Source organism: Impatiens glandulifera, chromosome 3 (genome assembly GCF_907164915.1).
Source record: "Impatiens glandulifera chromosome 3, dImpGla2.1, whole genome shotgun sequence".
Lineage (NCBI taxonomy): Eukaryota > Viridiplantae > Streptophyta > Magnoliopsida > Ericales > Balsaminaceae > Impatiens > Impatiens glandulifera.
Window position 1 is genome coordinate 37,392,305 of NC_061864.1, and position 9,676 is coordinate 37,401,980.

Here is a 9,676-nt window from a genome sequence, read left to right on the forward strand (position 1 = left end):
TGACAACGAAATTCAGGAATATAACCCGTATATCCATTCATGAATATTATGACATGAAATATACGGGACATCAATGATCCTATTAAAAGAAAGGAAATTATTAGGATCATTGATGAAAAGAAGCTCTCTATCTTTAGAATTCTGGAAACCTAGGTGAAGGAGCGCAATATTGACCGAATCAAATGCCTTTGTATGGATAGTAACTGGGAATTGTTATACAATTCTAATAGCATGAGCGGCAGAATTTGGGTTGCTTGGAATAGTGATGTGGCTGATGTCAAGATGATTTATTCCTCCGATTAAGTTATTATGGTTGAATTCAAAGGCAAGGTTGATGACAATCTTTATCGGCTGGCTATTGTCTATGGTTTCAACTCGAGGTCGGATAGAAGGTTATTGTGGAGCTGTTTCAAGGCTAAAATCGATGATGGGGATCCTTGGGCTGTCTTAGGGGACTTCATGTTACTAGAGTCGAGAATGAGAGAAGTCCAAAATATGAAATTACTCATGATATGATTGACTTTAATGAGTGTATTTGTGACATTGGGTGTGTTGAACAGACTAACTCCGACAACTTCTTTCCTTGGTCTTCAACGAGGAGTGATGAGAAAATCAGAAAGAGCAGAATTGATAGGGGTCTTATTAATTCGACTTGGGATGCTAAATATCCGAGAAGTCATGTTCAGATTCTTAACCCCGGGAATTTCCGATCATTGTCCGATCAAGCTCTTTTGGGAGAAGGAAAAGAAAGTGAAACGCCCGTTTAAATTCTTCAATTTCTGAATGGGAAATGATAGCTTTAAGGGAATTCTCAATGAGGTTTGGGACACACAAGTCGACGACTCCAAAATGTTTCGGGTATCGGAAAAATTGAGGCTTCTTAAAAATCAGCTAATTAAGTTCGATTGTAGGAAATTCAGCAACATATCTAAAAGGGTCATGGCTGTGAGAGTTGATCTTGAGGAGGTTCAATCCCGATTTCTTCGAAATGACATCGATAATCATCTTCGGAAGGAGGAAAAATATGTCCTTGCCAAGTTTATAGAGCTTAGTTTAATAGAGGAGAGTTTTGTGACGCAGAAAACGAGACAAAAATGGATATCTCTCGGGGACAAGAACACAACTTTCTTCTATCAGAAATGCTCGTCTAGGAATCTTCGGAACAACGACCTTAGGCTTAAGAAAGATAACGGGGATTTCGCACAAGAGAAGGATTAAATTTAGGACCTAGCTGTCCAATTTTATCGGGGTCTCATGGGTACAAAAACTAGGCAGCAATGAAGTCACCTTAATATGCTCTATCAGATTGTTGACAAAAAGATTTATGCTGAGGATAGTCGGGATCTTGTTAAGGTTGTCTTGAGGGATGAGGTTAGTAAGGCTCTGGCTAGTATCAACGGTAATAAGAGCCTCGGGCCCGATGGTTTCAACGCAGAGTTCTTTAAAGCCAATTGGGACAAAGTCGGATATGATGTTACAAAAGGGGTGATTGAATTTTTTCATAATAGGAAAATGTTAACACAATGGAGCGTTATCGTGCTTAATCTTATTCCCAAAAATTTCGTGCCTGAAAAAATACAAGACTTTCGACCTATTTCTTGCTGTAATGTCGTCTATAAAATCATTTCTAAAATTCTCGCTAAACGCTTTTAGAAAGTGATTTCTAAGATAGTGGGTCTACGACATTCTTCTTTCATACCTGGTAGATCTATATCGCATAACATCCTTCTAATGTAGAATCTTCTTAAGGGTTATGGGAGAAGAAAATTTTCACCTCGGGTTGCATTTAAAATTTACATTCATAAGGCATTTAACTCTGTTAAATGGAGAACTATTCATGACTTTCTTGTTCTTTCTAATTTTCCTAGAATTTATATTGATTGGATTATGTAGTGTGTCTCTACCTCCCGCTTTGTTGTCTGCGTTAATAGTGTGCATGGGTGGGGGCTACTTCAAGGGCGAAAATGGTGTGAGGCAAGGTGACCCTCTCTCTTCTTATATTTTCGTGTTGATCATGGAGGTCTTTGAGAGTGTCCTAATGATATTCCGAAAGAACCGCCATTACACTTTCCACTCTTTCTGCGAGGAGGAGAATATTACTCACCTTTGTTTTGCAGACGACATGTTCTTACTTGCACGTGCCGATGTTGATACAATTCAAACTATAAAAGATGCGCTTAACTTCTTTTATGATGTTGCATGTTTATCAATTAATATAGATAAAAGTTCAGCATTTTATGGTGGTGTCGACGACGAGACTAAGGTGAGGATTCATGACATTATGGGCATTGATGAGAGGTCGTTTCCAGTCTGTTACTTGGGGATTCCACTCACGGCGAGGTAGATTCAAGTCGTTCATTGTAGGCCGCTAATCGAGAAGGTCAAAAATGTGATAATAGGTTGGGCTGTCAAGAAGCTATCTTACGTGGGAAGTATCGAATTGGTGGTTAGTGTGGTCATGGGGCTGATCGGTTATTGGTCTTAACAAATCATTCTTCCTAAAAGGGTTATGCGGGAGATCGACACTTTGTTACGTGACTTCATTTGGGGAAGCCATGATCAGGGGGAAAAGATAAGTGGTCCGATGTATGTAAACCAAAAGATAAAGGCGGCGTTGGGTTGAGGAGCTATGTTGAATGGAACCGGGCTATTACTTACAAGAACTTATGGACGTTAAAAACGAAGCAAGATTCCTTATGGGTTAAATGGATGCACTCGCGGTTCATGAAGCGGGAGTTAAGCATTTGGACGTGTAGAATAACCGATGATATGGCTTGGTCCTTGAAGAAGATCTTGAAATTTAAAAACATCATTTGTTCAATTTTTGACATCCGGATTGGTGATGGGCGTGACACTCTCTTTTGGCATGACCCATGGTTTGAAAATAGAACTTTGATTAATAGAGATGAATTTCAAAACTTGAGGATTAGAAGGGACTGTGCGACTTCCACGGTTTATGACATACACTACAGGCTTTGAGTTTAGATTATTAATCGGGTTTTGAAGGTAAACGAGTTGCTGAAAATTTGAGCGGTTTCAACCTTTGTATTAGGGATGATGTCCACTCGTGGAGAGTGGAAGAGAACGGGAAACTCAAGTCAAGTGTGATTTGGAATTTTATACGGGAAAGAGGTCAATTCGTGAGTTGGGCTTCTCTTGTATGGTCTTCTAGAGTTATTCCAAGACATCGGTTTATACTTTAGCTTTCTTTCTGGCGTAGGCTAAACACTCGAGATCACGTTCTTGCATATATGGATATCCCGGATGCTAGTTGTTTCCTTTGTAGTGGGTCTTCTGAATCAATCAAAAATCTTTTTGGGAGCTGTGCATTTGCTAATTCATTTGGAAATTATTTTCTTTGGCTATGGGTATTAGAAGTTTGTCGGAGTCTTGGGAATTTCTACCCACGCTTTCCCCAAAGGTAATTAATTATGCGCCAATGCCTTTACGTGCGAATTTGCAGCCATCATTTATCACTTGTGGACCGAGAGAAACGCAAGAGTCTTTGGTAGAGTTCGTCGTAACATTGAGCCAGTTTGGAGCGACATAGTCTTCGATTGTGGTGCGCTCATTAGAACGTGGAGACGAATTTCCAAGGACGAGGAGTGGAACATATGTCATGAATGGAACGTCAACTATGATGAAGTCACGTCTATGAAATATTTCAAAGTTAGATAATTTCTATGCGTTTGTTTATAATTCGTTTATGTCATTATGTTTGATTGTTTACGTGTTTAATTCCCAAAACTTTAGTCTAACTTTCTAGGTAGTTAAAAAGTTAGACAGAACTATGGTCGTTTTCTTCCCATTTTTGGGATTTTTAATAAAATGACACTAAGTCGTTTTCCAAAAAAAACAATTGAGATGGAATTTATCTACTACTATTAATAATATATGTAATATTCTTGATAGTTTTCAAATAAGTCTTTACGACATTCACAATGTTCTTTTATTTTTTTTTTATTTTAAATATGTGTTGTAACCTAATACATTACTCATTAATTTTGTTTTGAGGTTTAATTATCGTTCTCGTCTTATTTAAATAATAAGTCGGTTTGAGCATTTTCAATGACACTAAACCGACCAATCAAACAATTGTGATCGCATTGATAAAAAGAAAACTGTGATTAATACGATTTAATTTTAATGGTTTTGATTCATTTTGAAAAGTTTAGTAAGTTTGAGAACTTTAGATATGCTAAAATGCTATCCGGTCTGAGACTAAGATAATTTACCTATCTTTTCTTTTAGCCTAGTGGCAATAAGAGTTGGATACTCACCTTAAGGTCCTTGGTTCGAGCCCGTTAGGAACCAAGTTCTACGCCTAGTTAAATGATTAAGTGTGTTTACGTGCTACATACTTAATCCGTTGTCTCATTTTTTTAAGATAACTTACTTATTTGGTGGTTCTGGTTTATTGATAATTATATTTCAAATAATTTTTAATCTTATTGTTGTTAATTTTTCTTTTTTATTTTAAATTATCAATATGTTTATTCTTTATTCTTTCATATTTTATTTAGTTTATATTGATTTTTTTAATTATATTAAATATTTTCATGTTGATAGATATTCATTTTAATGAAAGAATTATTATCAGTTGAGATCATCTAAAAGAATTTGATTGCACAATTAAGTATTAGATAATTCAATACTCAAGAAGAGAATACATTTATAACTACCATCTTTTATAACTACCATCTTAGATGGTTGTTGATATACATTTTCAAAGATTTTACCAATATTAATATATCAGATTAATTACAAAGTAAATGATAATACATTGAGAAAAAAATCAATACTGAAAACATAATATCTTATAGTTTTTGTCATAAAACGGTTTTTTTACTAAAAAAAAATTGTAGTAAATGATATTTGAGAATGAGAATGATTACAATAAGTGCATCATAAAACAAAAATTTCTTTCTTCCACAAGATTATACATATGATGTGCAATTGATGTATTGTTTAATTAGTAATTCTGTTAAGATTTTAATTATATTTATCTGAATGAATATATTCATCCACAAGTGTAGATCCACAAGTGATCTACACCCCAACACTAATAATAACAAAAAGAATATTTACCTTCACAAGTTATACATTTAGTGAGTAATTGATAATACCTTCATTATCTATTATTACTAATTATTTTAGAAATTGAGTTATTCTTCATTACATAGATGTAAATATCAACATTTGTTAAATAAATATCATTTTTGTTGTATTTTTATTTGTATGTGTAGGTACATAAGTAGATATTATCAACTAGACTTGAACATTTGGTCAAGTCCGGCGCATTCGTGCTAGAGATTTTCTTCCCCAACTTGTACGGCTCGACCCATTCGGGCTGAAGACTTTTCTTGGCTTGTCATGGTACAAATTGATTATTATTACTCTTCAAATTTAAGTCAATCAAAAAAAATTATAAACTTAATGTTCTTACAACAACCCAAAAAAATAATTTTGCTATAGTCTGGTCAATCAAAAAATACTAAGCTTAATTCTTATTTTATTTTATCAAGTTATTATTCTTTTTCACAAAAACAAAAGTCATTTTAATTTATCAATATCACTATAATTTAGAACAATATCATAAGAATTAACTATTTTCCTTTTGAATCATTAGAATGATTTAAAAGCTAAACCTAAGAAACAAAGTATATAACCTAAATTTGTGATTTCAAATACTAGAATATTTTTACTTCATTTTTCTCATTATTTGTTAATGGGTTAACTTTAACGAGGCTTAAAATATACCTAGTTAATTACACTCTTTAAATTTTGTCACAAATTTTAGAAACTTGTATTAAACACAATTTGATATATGATTTTCAATCCAAATTTTCGTGTTTAACAATTTTTCTATGATTTGATAATTGACACAATTAAATGTACATAACATTACCATTTGTTTTCATATTTCATAAGAGTTTAAATGTATTTCTTTATAATAATTAAAATTTTTAATATATTACAATTTTTATATAATTTTATCGTTTCAAGACAATTAGGTATAATCGTGCCCAAATTCATGAAACACATAATTGTAGTGATCATTTTATACCAACATCAAATTGAATATATAATATATATGTATTTTTTTGTAAAATTTATTTGTAATATCATAAATTTAATTTAGATCTAAAATATAAATAAGAAAAATTTTTTCCAAAAAAATTAATTTTATTTCATAAAAGGTCTTACAATTACATTGTCCAATCCAATATATCAAAACAAAACTACTTCTACAGCCTTATTGATTAGCTTTACAATACATAAAAGAGACTTGATTCAAGAAAAAGATGATTTTCCTCATTTTGGATGAGTAAGAACGGTGATAAATCTAAGTTAAAAACAATAGCCACGTGTACCAACACAAACTTGAGAATAAAAGGAGTTACAAAAAATGTCATATAAATTACACGTTTAAGAAGATTACAAGCATAATTAGAGAATAATGATTGGGACATGGAGGAGGCGGTGTTAGTTTACAATTGTGGGGCACAACACCAAACCTTTAGTTTCTATATAAACTATCACTAACATTAATATCGTTAGTAGTTTCGTTTAAATGATATTTGTTTCTTATCATGATTCTGATCTCAACTTAATAAGACGACAAAATAGAGAAAAAATAATTAGAGCAAAATTCAATGTGAGGTTTCTTTTGGACATGTGTACTTTTATAAATATATCAGTATAAGGTATGAGATATTTTTTTTCAACAACAATTTTATCAATTATTTATAATTATTCAACATTAACCTCAATATTATAATGAACTAAAATTAATTAATTTATCACAGTTAATAAAAAACACTTCATTATTTCTTAGTTACTTATTTTAAATTATTTTATATTATTATTCCTAATTTTTTTATTTTAATTGATTTTAATTAAAAAAACATTACATTTATTACTTATATTCTTGAAATTTATTAAATCATTTTAATTTTTGTTACTTAATATTGTTTTCAAATAATATTAAATAATATTTTAAAACATTACTTAAAACTAATATTTTATCTTACAAAAATTAATTAATATTCTTACTACTAGAACAAGACATTATAAACAACACATTATTCTCTTAACTTGTTTAAACATTCTCTAAATAAATTAATCATTTATATTTTAACTTTAAATAATATTGACAAAAAGGGAAAAAATCCAAAGAATTTGTTTACCTTTTCAAATTGAGTTGAGATGACTTCTACCAAGAGATTAACACTCTCCACCGTAGAACTGGCCATGGGTAAGCCCGACAAGCCCTCTAGATAGGGAAATCCACTCCCCATGACAGTCCACTTGTTAAAAATATTAAGGTATTTAGTCAAATTTATTGTGATTTAAACATAAAATTATTTATCTTAATGGTTCAAGATAAAAACTTAAGATTTTTATATGGTTATGGATTCAAATCTCACCCAAATTTTTTTTTTATCAATTTTCTAAACTAAACATAGAAAAAAAAATATCGATTTTTTTTCTAACGGGGTTGGGGAAGTTCAAAACTCAGGACGTCTCTGTTCCACCGTAAGATGAAAAAGTCAAGAAGAAAAGTTGTTATAAGAACTTAGGTTACAAATAAGAAGAATGATCCAAATGTTTGAAGAAAGAAAAAAAATTAAATGAAAGATTGAAAATGAAAGAAAATGTTTTACTGGGTGGGTTTAAAAGAGAGATTTTTTTTAAAAAAATTTAAACTTATTTATATAAAAAAAATAAATATCATATTGACCAAACATCAACTAAAATTTACTATAGACATTAGTATCATATATCTACATTATTGTATATCTAACCAAATAGAGGAATATAAAGAACTTCTCATTTTTATCATTTTAAGTGAATAATTTTTTTTTTCTCAAGGGCTGAAATGACCCAACAAAAGATCAACAGAGTTGATGCACTCAATAAATAGGTAATTTAGTTGAAATGAGTTTATACCATCTCTTCATATCTCTAAAAAAATAATATTCAAAATTATGTATGTTCACATAATAAATATATCCATCATTTAACAGCTCCTCCTCTAGATTGAGATATATAAGTACAAGGATAATTAAAATATAACTTAATTGTGAATTCAGTTTAGTCGGTTTTAAATTAATTTAAATTCAATTATACTTCGGTTATACTCATTTAAGACCGGTTTGATAATTATATAACTAAGAATGATGTTAAAAATTAGAATAGAATCATTTTAGAAAAAATATGTTAGTGTTTGTTATTTTAACAGTAACTTTAATTTCAATAAATATTTATAATTTAATATCAGCTTTATAATTCAAAAATACAATATGTTTTCTTAAAAGTATGCAATATTGAATAGAAAAATATAAGTGGCTATTAGTCAATACCAACCAAAACATATTGTACAGTTGGATCCATTTATGATAATTACTTTTTCTTGTCTTGGCACGATACAAGTTAATTATTATTATTATTCAAATTTATTTTTATTAAAAAAAATTATAAACTTAATATTTTTCATATATATTAACGATAAAAATGATAAGCTTACGTTTTTTTAATTTAATAACTTATTATTATTTTTCACAAAAAAAGTCATTTAATTTATCAATATCCCTATAATTTAGAACAATATCACAAACATAAACCATTTTTCATCTGGAAGCGTTTTGAGCTTAAGAGGGGAGTCATGGATGTGGAATGTCATGCTAGCTCTCCTTTATTCAAAAAATAAAAAAAGATAAAATATATTTTACATTCATTTCTCAATATTTGTTAATGAGTTAGCTTAGCGATGCTTAAAATATACATAGTTATTACTTTATTTACATTTTGTCACAAATTTCAGAATTTCCCTAATACAATTATCAAATACAAATAATTTGATATGTGATTTTCAATCCAAATTTTCCTATTGAACAATATTTCTTTTATTTGATTAAAGACACAATTAAATATAAAATAATTCATTTTTCCATATTTTATAATACTTTTAAATATATTACTTTATAATTTAAATTTTCAATATATTATCATTTTTATATAATTTTATCATTTCAAAAAACTTTGGTATAATCATGCCCAAATTCATTAAACGCATAATTGTAGTGCTCATTTTATACCTACATAAAATTGAATATATAATATATTTGTATTTTCTTGTAAAATGTATTTGTAATATCATAAATTTAATTTAGATCTAATATCTAAAAAAAATTAATTGTATTTCATAAAAGGTATTACAATTACATTGTTCAATCATATATAACAAAACAAAATACTTTTACAACTTTATTGGTCAGCTTTCCAAGACATAAAAGAGATATGATTCAAGGAAAAATAGGTTTTTCTTATTTCAGATAAAGATTAATATGAATCATGATAAATCATAAACTCCAAATATTAGTCATGCCTAAAAATACCAACGTGAGAATAAAAGAAGATAAAAAAATGGTCATTTAATATGTTGTCAAGTTTATCTCTAATACAAAACATATCGAAATTTGAAACACAAAAGTCCACAACTCGAAAGAGAGTTAGAATAACTTCAAAATTAAAATTCCATGTAACTTCTAAACATTAAGTGTAATATCAATTTAAAAAAAAATTACATATACAAAACCATTCAGGTTCTCCATTACATTTAATTTAGTCTAACTTGAAGATTATACTTATGTTTATTCATGTTATCTAATTT